Here is an 18275-nt window from a genome sequence, read left to right as displayed (position 1 = left end):
ACCAGAGAAGAAGCAAATCTTCACAAAGATCACAGAACTGCTAAGTGGCAGCCTGTGTTCAGAGAACACCATCTCTGGCACTCCCTCTAGTACTAGCCACGAGCAATTCCAACGCAGACGAGCCACCTAGCATCAATCGGGTAACACACACCCAAGCGACCCACTGGCCAAACCCTCCAAGATAACGCTGGACATCAAATCCAGTTTCTGCAAGCTCACTTTTTCAGGACTGAATGTCTCAACTCGAATTCAAATACCTCTCCTAAGATAAAAAAAAAAAAAGAAGTTAGACTTCCTCAAAGCATTAATATCCCCCTACTGCCTCCCCTCTGTGTCTCTCCGGCCCCAATCCCCAACGAGAGCCAAGGGCTGTTGGTGAGACACTGTCTCAGACCTATGAGCCCAGACCAAAGGTAAAGAGAACACTGACAACCTTGCCAACCCCACAGTACAGTTTTTATATATTCCTTTTGATCATCTGTGAGATCATTTAATTTAAAAAAGACCACTTTCATTTCCAGGAGCCCCTTTGGAACAGAGTACAAACCTTGAAAGGTTACAGAGAACTTTTCCACAGATACAGAACTTCCAACAAGGAAGGAGAAACCACAGTGCCCTTTGAGAAAGGTCTCAAAACAAAAAGGGCACAGCCAGCACTGAAAGTTAGTTCAATATGTTGGGGAGCCTCTTCTCAGTCAGAGAGGGGTTCCCAAACCAATCCAAACCCCATGACCTACAGAGATGAACCAACCAGGCTCTCTGCCAGGCTGGGCAGAACAGTCTTGCAAACTGGTCATGGGCAAGGGAATATACTATCTGCTCTATTAAAGCAGTAAAGGATGCTTTGGTTCTTTCATTGGAGAGGGAGAAGAGAGGGAATATATAGGGGTCTAGGTAGGTGGTGATGGGAAGTTGGGAAATCATGTTTCAAAAACACATGGAGATGGAAAAGGGAGTCAGAGATGAGAAACAGAGCAGATCCTTCTGGGATATTTATTTAAGGCTATGCATGGGAAGCTCTGCGTGCAAAGTGTGTATATCTGACACTTGTTGAAGTGACAGCCCCGCATCTCTGCAGACTCGGTGAGATGGGCGGTCCCAGCAGCTGTGCCACGCTCCAGTAAGTTGGCAGATTTGCCTCGGATCTTCTGGCCAATACTTGCCAATAGCTCAGATGGCAAGGTAATTTCTTAATTAGAAAGAAAGAAAAGAAACATCCATCTAGAAGTGGAAAATAAAGTAGCAGAATCTAATACAGTCGGGAGCGGGGGTGGTGAGAAAAGAAGGGTCCCAGGCTTTGGAAAGCGGGTCAGGAAGAAACAGAAAAGATCTGGCTTGATTTCTGAGAAGCGTCCCTGTTCCCCGGCTCCTCTGAAATCAGGAGAGATTCTTTAGGGAATTGTCCGGGAAGGGAACAGACAACCCAACTAAATTATTCAGATGGCAGACAAAAGAATTTAGAGTCTTCCGGCTGCTACTCAACAAAACAGACAGTTAGTAAATGGTAAAGAGAAAAGGAAGCACACAATTATCCATCGGCACAAATTCTTGAACACCCTCCTCCCTCTGCTCAGGCCTGAATCGTTTGTCCAGTTCCCTTTCTAACCCTCAGGCCATTTCTACTTTATCTCTTCTACAGGCTTTTCAGCAAGTCCGCATGCCTATCGGCTACAAGTGGCTTGGGCTCTTCCCTTTAAGCCAGGGCACTGAGACATACTACAGTACAAAATGGCCCAGAATCTTATCTCCCATCATGCCAGCTTACCTCCACTTCAGGATAGGAGAGGCCTGAAGTGTCACCCTTATGATATTTCAAAACAGACAACCTACTGCTAAGTGGAATTGAATACAGGGGATCTAGAGCCGCCCATTCTTATAGGACAATCCAGGCTCCCAACTTCAGCTGCTTTCCGGCCACGTCAGGACGACTTCTTAGGCATTTCGGTATTTCCTTACAGGCCGATAGTCATTTTTTCAGTAGCAGATAAGGAAAACCTTTAACTGTTAGAACTTTCCTGCAACATCTCCTGATGTGGTGAGCTCTCTCATCACAGGAATTTCTCAGCAGAGGCTGTCGGTTCCTTGCATATGGGCACATCCTAGTTACTCACCAGGGATCAGAGCGGGGCATTAGGAGGGTCTGGCTGCAATCAGGAGACCGGACCAGATCCCTTCTCAAGTCTCTTCCTTAGTCTGTATAAGGGAGGCAGGCAAAAAGGTGTTAATAAGCACATCCGGTCTCCTGCTGAGCATTTAACTTAAAAATCAAACACATATCAGATCCATGTAGAAAGACACAAAATCACCTAAGGAAAACAGAACGCTGCCAAGGCTAGTAAACCTGACTAGAACCAGATTAAATTATTTAAAAATCTCTCTCCATTTTTACACAGACCCAAATCAAAAGGGGAACTGGGGGCTTCCCTGGTAGCGCAGTGGTTAAGAATCCACCTGTCAATGCAGGGGACACGGGTTCGCGTCCTGGTCCAGGAAGATCCCACATGCCGCAGAGCAACTAAGCCCATGCGCCACAACTACTGAGCCTGCGCTCTACAGCCCACGAGCCACAACTACTGAGCCCACATGCTGCAACTACTGAAGCCCGCGCCTAGAGCCCGTGCTCCACAACAAGAGAAGCCACGAAGCCAACGCAACGTGAAGGCCGCGCACCGCAACGAAGAGTAGCCCCCGCTCGCCACAACTAGAGAAAGCCCATATGCAGCAACGAAGACCCAACACAGCCAAAAATAAATAAATAAAATAAATAAATTGGAAAAAAGGAGGGGTGGGGGGATTGGCCATTAGTGAAAGCACAGAGAAACTGAGATGAGCAGACATGCATTGCCAATAGAGGCACAGACCAGAGACAGGCAACCTTGGCCTAAAGACACACTGCCACAGCTGCACGGCGGGAGACATCCTTTCTGTGAGGGTGAAGGCAGTCATCGTGCCTCTCAGCCTGGTTCCCTAACGCAAGTGTCACTTGTACTCCTTGTTCTGAATTTATAATCCCCAATGGCCTTCTGCTAATCTTTCCACTTCATCTCCAAGCCTGCCCCACCAGGTCTTATGCTATGCTCAAAAGGTCTTCCTTTAAACCAGCTAATCACCAAAACAAAACCACATATTCTCCTTTCAGAACCTCTCCTGAGACTCCGCCCAGGTTCAACCAAATCATCTGAAGAGTAGCAACTTTTCACACTAGAGTCTGAGACACACCCCTGGAAAAAAGAAGTGAAGTTGATGGCCCAGACCAGCAGCTCTTAAACTTGATCATACGTCAGAATCACCTAAAGGGCTTGTTATAAGAGCTTGCTGGGCCTCCACCCCAGAGTTTCTGGTTCAGTAGATCTTAAGTAGGGCCTGAGACTCTGCATTTCTAACAAGCTCCCAGGGGAGTCTGCTGCTTGATAGTCTGGGGACCACACTTTGAGAACCACTGGCCTAGACCATTCAAGTAATCCAGGATACAGAGTTGAGAGACCAAAAAAGCTGTCACTGACTAAAAACCCCAAATAATCCCTGCAACTTCAAGGAGACAATCACCCCCATATGAGTAGCAGTACACCTGTTGAACACCAAGCCAGGATCTATGCAAGCAATTTGGTCTACATTACCTAATTCTAAATGAACAGGGTAATGGCTAGGCTAAACAAGTGGTGTAATTGCAACAACAATAATTATTATTATCATTATTAAAATTAGTGGGCCGATAAATCATCTTGATCAGAAGGATCAAGAGTCAGTGATGGGCTTCCCTGGTGGCGCAGTGGTTGAGAATCTGCCTGCTAATGCAGGGGACACAGGTTCGAGCCCTGCTCTGGGAGGATCCCACATGCAGCGGAGCAACTAGGCCCGTGAGCCACAAGTACTGAGCCTGCGTCTGGAACCTGTGCTCCGCAACAAGAGAGGCCGAGATAGTGAGAGGCCCGCGCACCGCGATGAAGTGGCCCCCGCTTGTCGCAACTAGAGAAAGCCCTCGCACAGAAACAAAGACCCAACACAGCCAAAATAAATAAATTAATAAACTCCTACCCCCAACATTCAAAAAAAAAAACAGAAAGAAATAGCAGAAAATCTCGAATTAGGTATGAGCATGAATTTAAAAAAAAAGAGTCAGTGACAAACATAAAGAGGTCAATTACAGGATCAATCTGAGCTCAACTCTCTTGCCCCCAGGCCTCTTTAATGGAGGAGGAAGGGGAAGGGAATTTAGCCAGCTATCTGGGAGAAAGCAGCAAAGAATTCCTGGAATTCCTTATCTTCCTCTGCCAGCCTAAACACAGCTCCTCAAGCAACTCAGTAAATCAACGAATACATAAAAAGAGTCCCGGGGGACCACAGGAATCTTCTCCCACTGTACCTCCACACTGGGCCAGCAGCAAGCGGCTGGTGGACGGAACCTCATAATAGCAAGATCTATGAGTTGCGGAGAGGAAACAGAAAGAAAAAGCCAGGTGGCTGTCCCCACCAGACCTCTACACTACAGTGCATTATGCAGAAGACGCTCTCAAGCAAGAAAGACCCCAGGAAAAGAATGCTCAGAAGAGAATTGTGAAAAACACTACCCAGGGAGGAAGCCAGTTAGCAAGCTGAAGTAGAGGACAGTGGACGGAAAGACTCTCAGAGCAGTGCCTGTCTCTTAAGAAACTGAGGGGTACTTCCCAAACTCAATGTCATATGAAAGCGTCAGTGGTACGGAACACTGAAATGCTAAAAGAACATCAAACTGAAGCCCAGAGAAAAGCTGATTTAAATAATGCTGATATGAGCAAGCTCAGTTACGGGTGGTAGATGGTCTTGGCAGGGGAACAACTGTCTCATTTTGTCAGATTGGGGGTCCCAATGCCGGGCCCCTCCTCATTCAGGACTCCAGAAAAGCAACACAATAGGGATTCCTCACTTCTGGAAACAGACACTGCTTTCAAAACCCTTGACTTTGCGTACCCTAATATCTTACCACTCTTCCACTGCCCTCCTCACACCACCAAATTTTTTATTTATTATTTATTTTTATATTTTTAACATTGGAGTATAATTGCTTTACAATGGTGTGTTAGCTTCTGCTGTATAATAACGTGAGTTAGCTATACATATACATATACCCCCATATCTCCTCCCTCTTGCATCTCCCTCCCACCCTCCCTATCCCACCCCTCTAGATGGTCACAAAGCACCGAGCTGATCTCCCTGTGCTATGCGGCTGCTTCCCACTAGCTATCTATTTTACATTTGGTAGTGTATATATGTCCATGCCACTCTCTCACTTCGTCCCAGCTTACCCTTCCCCCTCCCCGTGTCCTCAAGTCCATTCTCTACGTCTGCTTCTTTCTTCCTGTCTTGCCCCTAGGTTCTTCAGAACCTTTTTTTTTTTTAGATTCCATATACATGTGTTAGCATATAGTATTTGTTTTTCTCTTTCTGACTTACTTCACTCTGTGTGACAGACTCTAGGTCCACCCACCTCACTACAAATAACTCAATTTCATTTCCTTTTATGGCTGAGTAATATTCCATTGTATATATGTGCCACATCTTCTTTATCCATTCATCTGTCAGTGGACACTTAGGTTACTTCCATGTCCTGGCTATTGTAAACAGAGCTGCAATGAACACTGTGGTACATGACTCTTTTTGAATTATGGTTTTCTCAGGGTATATGCCCAGTAGTGGGATTGCTGGGTCATACGGTAGTTCTATTTTTAATTTTTTAAGGAACCTCCATACTGTTCTCCATAGTGGCTGTACCAATTCACATTCCTCTTGCAACAGTGCAAGAGGGTTCCCTTTTCTCTACACCCTCTCCAGCATTTACTGTTTGTAGGTTTTTTGATGATGGCCATTCTGACCATCACACCACCAAAATTTTACCAATTTCTGAAGTTCTCAGAAAATATGTGTTCAGAGAAGAGAGAAACCCTAGGGTTGAAGAATCCATCCAAGTAGGAAAGGACGGCTGATAAAACTAAAGATGTTAGCCTGGAGAGATTGGGGAACCAGATATCTGCAGGGCTACCACAGGAAAGAGATGAAGTATGTTGTACATGGAATTGGTAAGAAGGGTGGGAAGGTAAGGCAGGTACTGTCAAAGTCACATGATTTGTGTAATACCAATTACAAAAAGTAAAACTCCACAAAACCTCATTGGCTGTCAACTAAGAGGCCTGGATTATAAAATGTTGAGAAACTCCTTACTAGCCACAGCCTGAAAGGCCCTCCATGATCTGGGCCTGCCCACCTCTCCAATCACACGTCAGGTCACTCTCACCCACCACGCTCTACATGAATTTTCCTTCTGTTGCTGGAAGAGTCCAAGCCCATTTTTGCCTCTCAATCTTGTCCTTGCTGATCCCTCAGCCATAAACAGATCTTGGCATGGCTAGCTCTTCATCAACATTCAGGCCTTAACTTGAATTACACCTCTTCGGAAAGGCCTTCCCAGTCACCTCCGAAGTATGATCACCCCAACCTCCCCCAGGGTCGCTCTTGGTCACATCGCCCCTTTTATTTTATTCACAAGACTTACCACCATCTGATATCACCTTGTTTATCATACTGTTGTATTATAATGAGTCTTCCTCACTTGAACACAAGTTCCATGAGAAGAGAGACCTCATCCATCTGTTTCCCAATTCCTAGAATACCGTCAGACAGTGATACTCAAATATTTGTTGATCAAATGAGTATTTGTTGAAACACCGGGCACAGTCCAACTCTTTACGTATGAGAAACCTGGCTCTGTATGCAAAGGCATGTTCTTTTGCATCTAAATTATAGAAAATTAGTTTGTTTAAAATAAGAATTAGCAGAGCACTGACAAAAATATGTCAGTTTTTCTGTAATAAATCATTAGAACTTAATGAGCACCTTAAATTTTTTCCATGTTTCAAATAGATGAAGTCTGCATAGATAGGGATGATATTTTGGCTTCTTATAATGGCAATTCCAAGTGATAATTTCTGGGTAGTTATTAATAACTAAAATAATCAATACGTAAAAGACCATTCTTAGACATTCTATTGTCAGGTAAAATGACGTGCTATAAACATCACAACACACATATTATGATGCAAATACAAACTTATGGAAAATACTCAAATAATCTTAGTATCAGCCAACTATTCAACATTTGAAGAAAAATGGGAATGTTTATCACACTGGTATCGGTCAACAAAACTTCCTGCACTTCAAGGATGGCATATAATACCACTACACATGCAGCCTATGTTCACACCACTTCTGTCATTCTTTCCAAAAATTTAATACTTGCCAGCCAGATTGCTCTATTGCGCCAAAGTTGAAACAAAATTTAGCCATTCTCAACGTCTGCTGCAGTTGGGTCTCAGGACGTGCAACAAACATGAGTGCTGCCCCTGCATTCTAAAAATTCCATTTCAATAAATCAAGTGGCCCAGGTCTTATAAGGGACATTAACAGTAGAGCATTAATCAAGCATTTTGAAAATGGCCCATGAAGAGACTGCATATGGGCCCAACTCCAGCAACAGAAACATAGGAAGAATTCTCTCATCAAGCAGAAGTGTGTGGAACAGAATCCTGAGCAAGTTTCCCAGCAAGCCACAGGTAATTTGCAAAATGATCGCAAAGGGCATCACTTGCTTTTACAAAATAGCATCTTTTATCTGAAAACTCCAGCGTGCCTTTGACATTACCAGAGGCCATTTCTGTTGAGGTCCTTAACGTGAGCAAGAATCAGTCCCAGTTTTCAACAGTCTGGCCCCTTTCTCCACCAGACAGACAGGAAATCAATGGGTGATTAAATTGGTCGCGATGTTGGGCTACTGCTAGTTCCCCCTGCCGGGAAGAGGGCTCCTCAAGGTAAGAATGGCAAGCCAGGGATGATAACAAGAGATGTTATGCCGCATTTACCATATATTCAAGTGGCCCTGGGAACTCTTCCCAATGCTTTCTTATTTCTGATCTCTACATGGCTGCATGAGTGTAGCTCAATCAGGCAGGAGCATACACAGCCTGCCTTCTGTCCAACACATCACATGGCATCTCAGACGTCGGGAAATTTTAAATCAGGGCAGCAGGCAACTGGTCATGGGCTCTGGATGCCTGCTGCAACTGGAAGGCCACTCTGAATCAGATTCCAGCTCACCATCAGTGACCTGTATTTCCATGAACTACCCCAACGTCCGTCCTCTCTTCAACTAGCTTCACATGTCTATAACATATTTCTGCACACCGAAGAGAGCAGTGGAGAGCCCCAGCACACTCTTATTATACTCAAAGGGTACCATATTTGGGAGGAGGGGTGCAATCTGGCAATATATGTATCCAAAACCTTAGAAGCTACATACCATTAAATGCAGCAATTCCATTTAGTAATTTATTCTAAAGGAATAATTCTGAATGTATCCAATGACATAACTACAAGGATGCTGACAGTGACCTGTGAGAAGCTAGAAACAAGTTAAATGTCAAACAATGAGGGCCTGGTTAAATAAATTACACTATATCCATTTACTAGAATGTAAATATATTCAGCCATTAAAAACGATGCTGTAGGGCTTCCCTGGTGGCACAGTGGTTAAGAATCCACCTGCCGGTGCAGGGGACACGGGTTCGAGCCCTGGTCTGGGAAGATCCCACATGCCGCGGAGCAACTAAGCCCGTGAGCCACAACTATTGAGCCTGCGCGTCTGGAGCCTGTGCTCCACGACGGGAGAGGCTGCGACAGTGAGAGGCCCGCGCACCGCGATGAAGAGTGGCCCCCGCTCGCCGCAACTGGAGAAAGCCCTCGCACAGCAACGAAGACCCAACACAGCCAAAAATTAATAAATAAAAAAATAAAAATTTTTAAAAAAGAAACGATGCTGTAAAGGATTATTCAATGACATTAATCTTATAAAATATTAAGTAAAAAAAATACACCTTCTACAAGATCTCATTATTGTTAGAGATATTCCATTTTTGCTAAAATTACAATCTAGAAGAGAGACACCAACAGGCTTTACGGTGGTTATTTCTGGCCAGTGGGATTACTGGCAAATTGTTTTCTTTTTCCCCTCAATTTTCTAAAAACTTTTATATAATAAATGTGAATCAGGTTTTACATCCAAAAACACAGAAGTCATTATTTAAAAATAACTCAGTGCTCTGTGGAAACATCTCACAGGTTTTAAACACTCATTTGTAGGAGACAATCACAACGTCTCAGAACCAAGCACAGTGGCATTAGGATTTCTGCCCAGTGACGTGCATTATAACATGGTGCCAACCAGAATGCAGTTTCACTGTGCTTCTTGAGGTCTTGAACAAATGGGGCTGGATATAGACCCATCACACCAGGACTACCCTATCTTGATGTCATAATTACCAGTGTTATTTTAAAGCTTGCAAATAAATATATAAGTAAACAAAAAGTTAAGAAAAGGCAACTATGAAAGAAAGAGGAGGAGTAAAGAATTTGCTTTTCTGCCCCCCAGGCCACAGTTAATCATTAAGTTCAGCCCCTTTTAGGATGTGCTCCAGGCGCATCTTGGTAACCTCAGAACCTCAGTGTCCCCTGGAAGAGGAGAAAGGAGGTGTCAGCCAAAGGTTCAGAATTAAAATCTGAATCCAAAGTAGGGAAGTGGGTGATACACATGAATTCTTTCCTGAATGTGCACACGTAAGGTTTTGTATTTTTTTAATCACAAATCCCATGACATTCTTCATTATTATATTTGGCTTTTATATTGTGTATACATAAGCAAAAATGTTACTTTAGAAATTACACAATAATCCTCTTACTAGTGATCCTAGCAGCCCTGGGAGGTAGGGGAAAATGCTCACTACTATTGAAAATCAGAGGTAGAAGGCTATGCTACCTGTCCCAATGTGCACAGCAGGGTAACATCACAGGGGCAGCTAGTACTGAAAATGGGAACCAACCTTCACAGCAAATAGTGAAAAAAATAAAAGAGCAGACCAAGACAATCTTTTCAAATGAAGTAAAGAATCATACAAATAAGCTTAGTTAAAATGTAAAGCATTATATAAAATGTGAAACATTTAAGTTATATTGAATTTTGCATTAATTCTTAGATTGGACTAAGAGTTCATTAATTATTGATTTATTGTTGTAATTTCCCCCTTTTACTGCAGCAAAACTGCACAAAAACATGACATCCTTCACATCTCCTCTGACTTTCACACAGCACTACTATACAAGCGGTAATCTCTGCAAAAATTATTTAAAGGCTTGCATTTTCTCAAAGGAGCCTCTTAATATTCAAAGATATTCAAATCCTTCTCTTTTGAGACTGGTTTCTTGTCAGCATGCTGGTTGTTTTTCTCACCAATTATGAGCGGGTCTAACCCTGCTTGGTCCTCATTTGTCTGTAGAATGGTTTGAGCAGTGCTCCAGCAATCCTTTTATTGACTATCCATAATCCTACACCTTTTGAAAGATTTGCAATTTCACTCTGAAATATATTTGCATGGAAATTGCATGGTACTGCCATATCTGAAAGCCAAACACTGGCTGACAGACCTCAAGGATGGACAACAGCAGATGGGAGTGTTAGATGGAAGATAACTGAAAGGGAACTCTTAGTGTCCTACTGCTGTGTAACAAATTACCACAAAACTCTCAGCTTAAGACACATTTAGTATCTGACTGTTTCCTTGGGTCAGGAGTCCAGGCACTGCTTACCCGAGTCCTCTGCCCAGGGTCTCACAGGTCATCACGCTATCAACCAGGCTGTGTTTCATTCTGGAGCTTGGGGTCCCCTTCAAAGCTCACACAGTTGGTAGAATTCAGTTCCCTGAAGTTACAGGACTGAGGCCCCCATTTTCTCTCTGGCCAGCAGCTGGGTGTCACTTGCAGCTCCTAGAAGCTTCCCACGTTTCCTTTCCACATAAACACTCCCTCCCCAAACACGGCAGTTCACGTCTTCAAAGTCTGCAGGAGACAATCTTGCTCCAGTCTCCTAAAACAGCGTCTAACATGATGTGACGATCACGGAGGGGTTTATACGAGGGCAAGAGGCACTGGGGGTCACTTTAGGGTACATTCACCACCTGGACCATTTTTATAAGTGATCAATCTGTTAGTAAAGATTTAATGTTATGACCACTGTTGATTTCCTAGGCAATCCCATAATTCAGAAATTCAGATAATGAACACTTGCGTAACAAGGATCCCTTAGTCCTCACCTCTCAGATCCATCCTCTCCGTTCCCTCAGTCAAGACTCTGGTTTAGAGCCCAACATTTCTTGCCAGCACTACTGAAACGGCATCCAGTCGTGCTCTCTCCCAATCTACCCCCTTCAATGCCCCTAGAGAGAGCTTAGTTAACGTGCACACCCTCACCATGTTTCTTCTCTGCTTGAAATCCGTCTGTAGCTCCCCACCAGCAGCAGGATAGAGTCAAAGCTTTTCAGCAGGCAGGTCAGTGCCTTCACGACTGTATTGCCCGAGACGTCCAATGCCACATCCATCTCTCTCCAGCCCTCCCTGTATTCTCACCTTGAGGCCCAGGAGACCCCCTCTGCCCGAATTTCCTCCGCCTTAGCCATCCTTCTGACCTGAGATTCAGGATCACAGCCTCTGTGAAGCCGACCTTGACTTCCCTAGGAGGTCCTGCATGATCCATCTTTCACACTCCCACTGAATCTTACATATAATTATTACAACATTTACCCCTCTGTGCTCCAGCTACTGGTCTCCAGGTGCTTCTCCCAACCACACTGGGAGCATCTGGAGGCCAGGAGCTAGTTTTTTCCTTCCTGTATCTTAGCAGTACTAGGGAACAGACAACAGTAATGGCTTTTGAATTAATCATATTTCTACTACAGGGTGGCGATGAAGAGCACAGATTATGAAACCGCACAATCTATACGAGGAAATGAATGTTAACTAAATATACTGTGGCAATCACTTCACAGTATATGTATGTCAGGTCATTACGTGGTATAACAAACTTATACAGAGCTGTATGTGAATTGCATCTCAGTAAAAACAGGAAATAAAAGACATAAATTTTACAAAAAAGAAAAGACAAAGAAACCACACAATCTGAATGTGAAGGCCAGCTAGACCACTGCATGCGTGACTCAGGCAGGTTACTCGACCTTTCTGTGCCTCGGTTTCATCATCTCCAAATAAAAAAAAAAATCTCTTTAAAAAAAACAACTCTAAAACCTCTAAATCTCTGCAAAAGAAAAAAAAAATATCTACTTCAGATTGCAATGAAGAGCAAACAGGTTAATATTTGTAAAGAACTTAGGAAAGGGCATGGCATACGCTTAGGATATGGAAATATAAAAATCTGTAAGTAAAATAAATAACCAACCACCACATGATACACAATAGTAGGAAATTCATCCAAAGGATAGAGAGATGCCACACAGATCAGAGAGATGAACCAACGGTAAACCTGTTATCATCAATATTGTTTGGAAATACTCCAGCCAAAAAAGAAAAGGTACAAATAAAAAACAAAAGCAAACTACAAAAGAACAGAGAAAGCAAGAAGTGCAAAATCCTGATAATCCTAGTATCTGACACACAGTAAGTATAAGAGCAACTCTACTAGACTCTCTACTTTTTACATGTTCGACGATTTCCAGAATGAAAACAATTTAACTCTAAATAGATCAGAGTAGGCCTAGCATCCCGGGAGACTAAAAGCACCCGGGCAAGGTGCTTTTGCCTCTCACATGTAAAGGAACTACCCTTCCTTCTGCTGTTCATAAGCTGACACGCATCCCTGGTGAACCTGAGAAGATGCTCTGCTCCACCCTCTCCAGCTGCGTGGATGCCATCTTCTCCACCATGCTTCTCTTCAGAGATGGCGTGTTGCACTGAGAAACTACCGACACCAAGAGAGCTCGGTTAAAATGCCAACTCTGTCACTTGTTAGCTAACCCTCCTCAGCCTCAGTTTCCTCATCTATAAAAATGGAAAACCCTACCTCATATGGTTTTTAAATGGATTAAATAATATATTTTAAAAATAGCACAATGTCTGCCATGTGGCAGGTAATCAGCCAATGTCTTTTAAAAATTAAATTAAAAGAGTAGGTGGGGACTTCCCTGGTCACACAGTGGTTAAGAATCCACCTGCCAACGCAGGGGACACGGGTTTGGGCCCTGGCCCGGGAAGATCCCACATTCTGTGGAGCAACTAAGCCCGCAAACCACAACTACTGTGCTGGCGTGCCACAACTACTGAAGCCCCCGTGCCTAGAGCCCGTGCTCCGCAGCAAGAGAAGCCACCGCAATGAGAAGCTCACGCACCACAACGAAGAGTAGCCCCTGCTCACCACAAGAGAAAGCCCGCACGCAGCAACGAATACCCAACACAGCCATAAATAAATAAATAAATAAATATTAAATAAATAAATAAAAATAATTTTAAAAAAAAAGAGTAGGTGAACTCAGGATGTCTAAACCCAAAACTTCCACAGGTCAGCAACCTGCCTGCAAATCGAGGTTCGGGTAAACTGGGAGGGAGGCTGGACTACACTGACCACAGTGTACACAGCGTACACTGACCACACCTTCATCCCAGTGACTTGAATACCAGAGAGTAACCAGGGAGCACAGCCCACCTACCTGTAAAACAGACTTGCTACCCCAACTTGACCCAAAGACCTGAAAGGACCACGCATGGGCCAGCCCCTTCCCAAGTCACACAGGGTGAATCGCTGGCTGTAGCAAAGTCCCCACATCACTGGCGCTTACTGCCACACCCAGGTAAAGTGAAAGCAGCTTTCAGAGATCAGGGTTAAGCTCCTATCCAACACAATGGAGTAATTCTCAGGGCTCAGCCAACCCCGACTCCAGGGCCGCACCAAATCACATAATCACCCTTCTCTCCCATATCACTTTCCAATTAAAAACAAAATGCTCAGCAACAGGGGCGGCAATGCTTACCACTTATAGATAAAGGAAAAAGCTGGTCAGTACACAGAGAGCGCAGCGAGAGCACTAGTCAATTTTCAGAGTGTGCTGATATCGTCCAGGTGGAACTAGGGGGAGGCAGACGCCGAAAGCAAGTTATTCAAATGAGGCACATTCCTCTAGGTATTTATCCAACTGATGGGAAACTTACGTCCATACAAAAACCTGCATGTTAATGTTTATAGTAGCTTTATTCATAATCACCAGCCTCTGGAAGAAACCAAGATGTCCCTCGATGAAGGACACTGATTGGATGAAGGGATGAGTGGTGAATGGACGCACAGACTATGTACACCCAGACTGTGGAATACTATTCAGCAATAAAAAGTGATCTATCAATCCTCAAAAAGACATTGATGACTCTTAAATGCCTCTTGCTACATGAAAGGAGCCAGTATGAATCCAATCATATGACATTCCGAAAAAGGCAAGGCTACAGAGACAGTATCCGTATCAGCCGTCGCCAGGGTTTGGGAGTAGAGGGAATTGAACAGGTGAAACACGGGAGGATTACTTAAAGTGGTGCAATGATTCTGTACGCTACCGTAAAGGTAAATACAAGACATCAAGCATTTGTCAAAAACCCAGAGAACTTTACAGCACAAGAGTGAAACCTTAATGTGTACGAACTTTTGAAAATCATTTAGGATGAGAGAGAAGGGGAAATTCCGGGATAGAATGCAAACTGTGACAAAAGAATCTAAATGTATTACAAATGGATGAAGCAACCTCACTTAAGGAGGTGGGGGTTAAGGTGCTGACCAAAGTAATATAGTTGGAAACGAGGAATGTCTATAAAACTAAAAACAAAAGGAACTGTACGTTAAGTACAGTTCATGTACACTGGCTGTCAAAATCGTTTCCCACAGGGGTGTGGGTTAACAATTCTTAAAGCACTACGCTGCAATTGAACAACTAAGTAAACGGCTGGTGGGAGCCGGTTTTCTCACTCTCAGCCTGTTGGAAGAGGAAGTTACAGATAAGCAAAGGGAGGAGGCTAGAATGATTCACATTAGATTTGGAGACACGGTGTGAATTTATGTTTAGCTTAATACAGATACAGATGGTTACATAAACCTTGATAAACATGTGTATATACAAGAGTTAGCATACACACACACATTTCCTTGCTCTATCAGCTGAGAGGGCTGGAAGCAAAGATACCCCAGTAGCAACACGTACACCCAGCACCCAGATCTTGGTTTCTAACACCATTCTTCAATAAAGGAGATAAAGAGTCAATCTCTTCTCTCAAGGGTTTATATGTTACCACAGGGAAGTCTCAGTCTCCGTGACTCATTTGTCTAAATTCAGACAAAGCCAGGATCTCATGATGTATATTTCTATTGCTACAGCTACGCTGCTGTCCAGGAAATGTGAGAACTTAAGATCTATTCTTCCTTCTTGAGAACTGGCACAACATATGTCTACCTTTAGCTGCCATTTATTGGTGGACACTTGGGTTTCCTCTCCTCCACTGTCTATCGCGGGTTCATTCTCAACTTGAGCTCCTGGTTGGCTTTACACAGAGGTCTTGTTTGTGCTGGGTAAAGGACAGTGAGTAGGTTGAGTAAGGCCCGAGGAAGTTTCTCCCACTGAGCATGTGTCTCCCTGTGTGACACTATCAAGCAGCCCACTGGCTGAAGCCTCCACCTCAGGGCTGGTAAGCGGGCCCCTTGGAAACGACATCTTCCCATATAAAGGATTAAGGAGTTATAAGGAAGAAATGTATCACCCAAAAAGGGTGACGTGGAAGAATGCCATCAACCTTCCTTCACTGCACTGGGAGTGCTCCGTGGAGAAGAGACTGGCACAGCTGATGGTGATAAGGCCTCGAGAAGAGGCACAACAGGAGAGGAGAGGAGAGAGGCCACGGGATGGAATGAACTCTCAGAGGAAGACTGGGGGCCAAAAAGTGGAGGCTCAAATTGAGTGGTGAGTGGAAGGAGATGAGTTCAAAGAGAAAGGGTGGAGAATTCTGACGAAAGACCTTAAAATGGCGATCATCTAAGAGCTCAGTTGCAGGATCCTTAGAACCAGAAGGCTCTGAGTTTAGGGGCAGGGACAGTTAAGACGAGGAGTAGAGAACACAACTCTGGCTGCAATAAAAACTAAGTACAGAAGCCCAGTGCAAGAAGACCACAACACAATAGGCAAGAGATACCTGGGGCCTAGACCAAAGTAGAAGTTGTAGGGACAGGGAAACATGCATCACCTAAGAGATGCAGACAGAATAAAGATGGGGAGAAGCAGCCCCACACACCTTAAACGACCCTTTCCAACAATAGTAAGGGTGAGAGAAAGTCATCTGTTACTCTCTACAAAGCCTGAAAACAAAGCAGAAAGAACCAGGGGCCCGAATTCCAGTCAGCACCGCTGCTACAGTGGGATCCAGGGCAAGTCACAATGCTTCTGGGCCTCAGTTTCCCCACCAGTAAGCTTGGAGAGCTTGATATCTGCATCCACCCCCACCCCCATCTATCCCTTTTGGTAAAAGCTGTAAGTCACACCTGGAGCATGGGTGGTGACTGTGCCAGGCGTGCCAGGGTCCAGGCATAGCAACTGACAATCCCTGTGTCTGCCTCAGTGTGCGGTCACCCCGCACCCCTTGAACCTGATTCCAAAAGCATGAGCCCCAAGCTTCGATTAGCTCAACCTTCTGTGTTCCTCTCTCTTCTGTTCCTTCCTTCTTAGCTCTCCTCCTTCTCTTCCTGCCTGCTGATTCTAATTTTACTTCTTCCTGTTCCTTGTTTTTAAACTAATTTATCCCTGCTCACTTACGTCTCTGAAGTTCAGTACAATTTTTCTTAGTAAACATGTATTAATCAAGTACCTGCTATGAAACAGGCCACGCAGCAAAGTCATAGAGAGCCTGGACCAGGAAGGCAGACAGTCTGAGTGGAAACCTGTGAGAGTTGATCTTATGTGTCAACTGGACTGGGCTAAGGGTAGCCCAGAGAGCTGGTAAAAACATGATTTCTGGGTGCGTCTGTGAGGTTGTTTCCAGAAGAGGTTAGCATTTGAATTGGTAGAATGAGTAAAGAAGATTCACCTCACCAATGTGGTTCGGCACCATCCAATCTGTTGAGGTTCCAAACAGAACAAAAAGGTGGAGGAAGGGCAAATTTGCTCTCCTTGAGCTGAGACATCCATCTTCTCCTGCCCCAGACATCGGCACTCCTGACTCTTGGGCCTCTGGACTCAGACCTGGACTTATACCATGGGCTCCTTGGGTTCTCAGGCCTTCAGGTTTGGACTGGAATTATACCACCAGCTTTCCTGGTCCTCCAGCTTGAAGATGGTAGATGATGGGACTTCTCAGTCCCCATAATTGCATAAGCCAACCCTTCATCATAAGTCTCTTTCTATACATACATACACACACACACACACACACACACACACACACACGTATCCTAGTGGTTCTGTTTCTTTGGAGAACCCCAATTAATACGGAACCTCAGCTCTGCCACTTGCTAGCTAGGTGGCCTAAGACAAATTACATAGCCTCTCTACACCCCAGTTATCTTATTTGTAAAATGGGACTAAACACAGCATCTATCTCCGAAAGCTTTTGTGAGGATTACTGAGTTGAGTACGTGCAGTGCTTAGAACCGGTACAGAGAAAGCACTCAGGAAATGTTAGTTACTACTCCAGTTGCCGAGTTCCATTCTGTCGGGAGCACATGTGACCAACACAGGGTCACTACTCTCAGGCAGTCCAATTTAATAAGAATAATTATAATATAAAGCAGGCCAAAATACCTGAGGAGATACAGAGAGGGTGGCTCAGTTCAAATGGGGGTGCTACAGCTGAAAGAAATCAGAAAAGATTTCATGGCAAAGACATTCACTGGAAATGGGCCTTGAACAATGAGACCCGGTAAGAAAGGGAGGGAATTCCAGAGAAAGGGAAGAACGTAAAGGCAGAAGGACACCGCATGTTTGAAGACTAGTAAGAAACTCAGTTCGGCCAGAGACTTGGGCAATGATGGAAAATAAAGGGGTTTTTGTTTTGCTGTTGTTGTTTGGCCGCACGGCATGTGGGATCTTAGTTCGCTGAACAGGGATCGAACCCGAGCCCCCTGCACTGGAAGCGCACACAGAGTCTTAACCACTGGACCGGCAGGGAATTCCCCCCACAGTGAAGCCAGCCTGGGGAAGCCCCTGACCACCAGCTGACAACTCCTAATTCATTCATAGGCAGCGGGGAGCCACTGAAGGCTTTTGAGCAGAGACACGACAGGTCTCATGCCAGCCCAGACACAGTGTGCTGCGTGGACAGGCAGAGCCCTCCAGCTCTGCCAACACAGTCTCCTCCATGAGGTCATATGCCACACATATACAGTGGTCCTA

The 18275-nt window shown here is 44.5% G+C and overlaps 1 protein-coding gene across 2 annotated transcripts in view; it reads right to left on the bottom strand.

The window, feature by feature from the left end:
- The window catches only part of NOS1AP (nitric oxide synthase 1 adaptor protein), a 289665-nt gene that overhangs the window by 172323 nt on the left and 99067 nt on the right, over positions 1-18275 (bottom strand). The gene's annotated exons all lie outside the window — the stretch shown is intronic.

The sequence above is a fragment of the Stenella coeruleoalba genome, assembly GCF_951394435.1.
Source record: "Stenella coeruleoalba genome assembly, chromosome: 1".
Classification (NCBI taxonomy): domain Eukaryota; kingdom Metazoa; phylum Chordata; class Mammalia; order Artiodactyla; family Delphinidae; genus Stenella; species Stenella coeruleoalba.
Note: the sequence above shows the minus strand (reverse complement) of the source record. Positions and strands in the feature narration are given on the sequence as shown.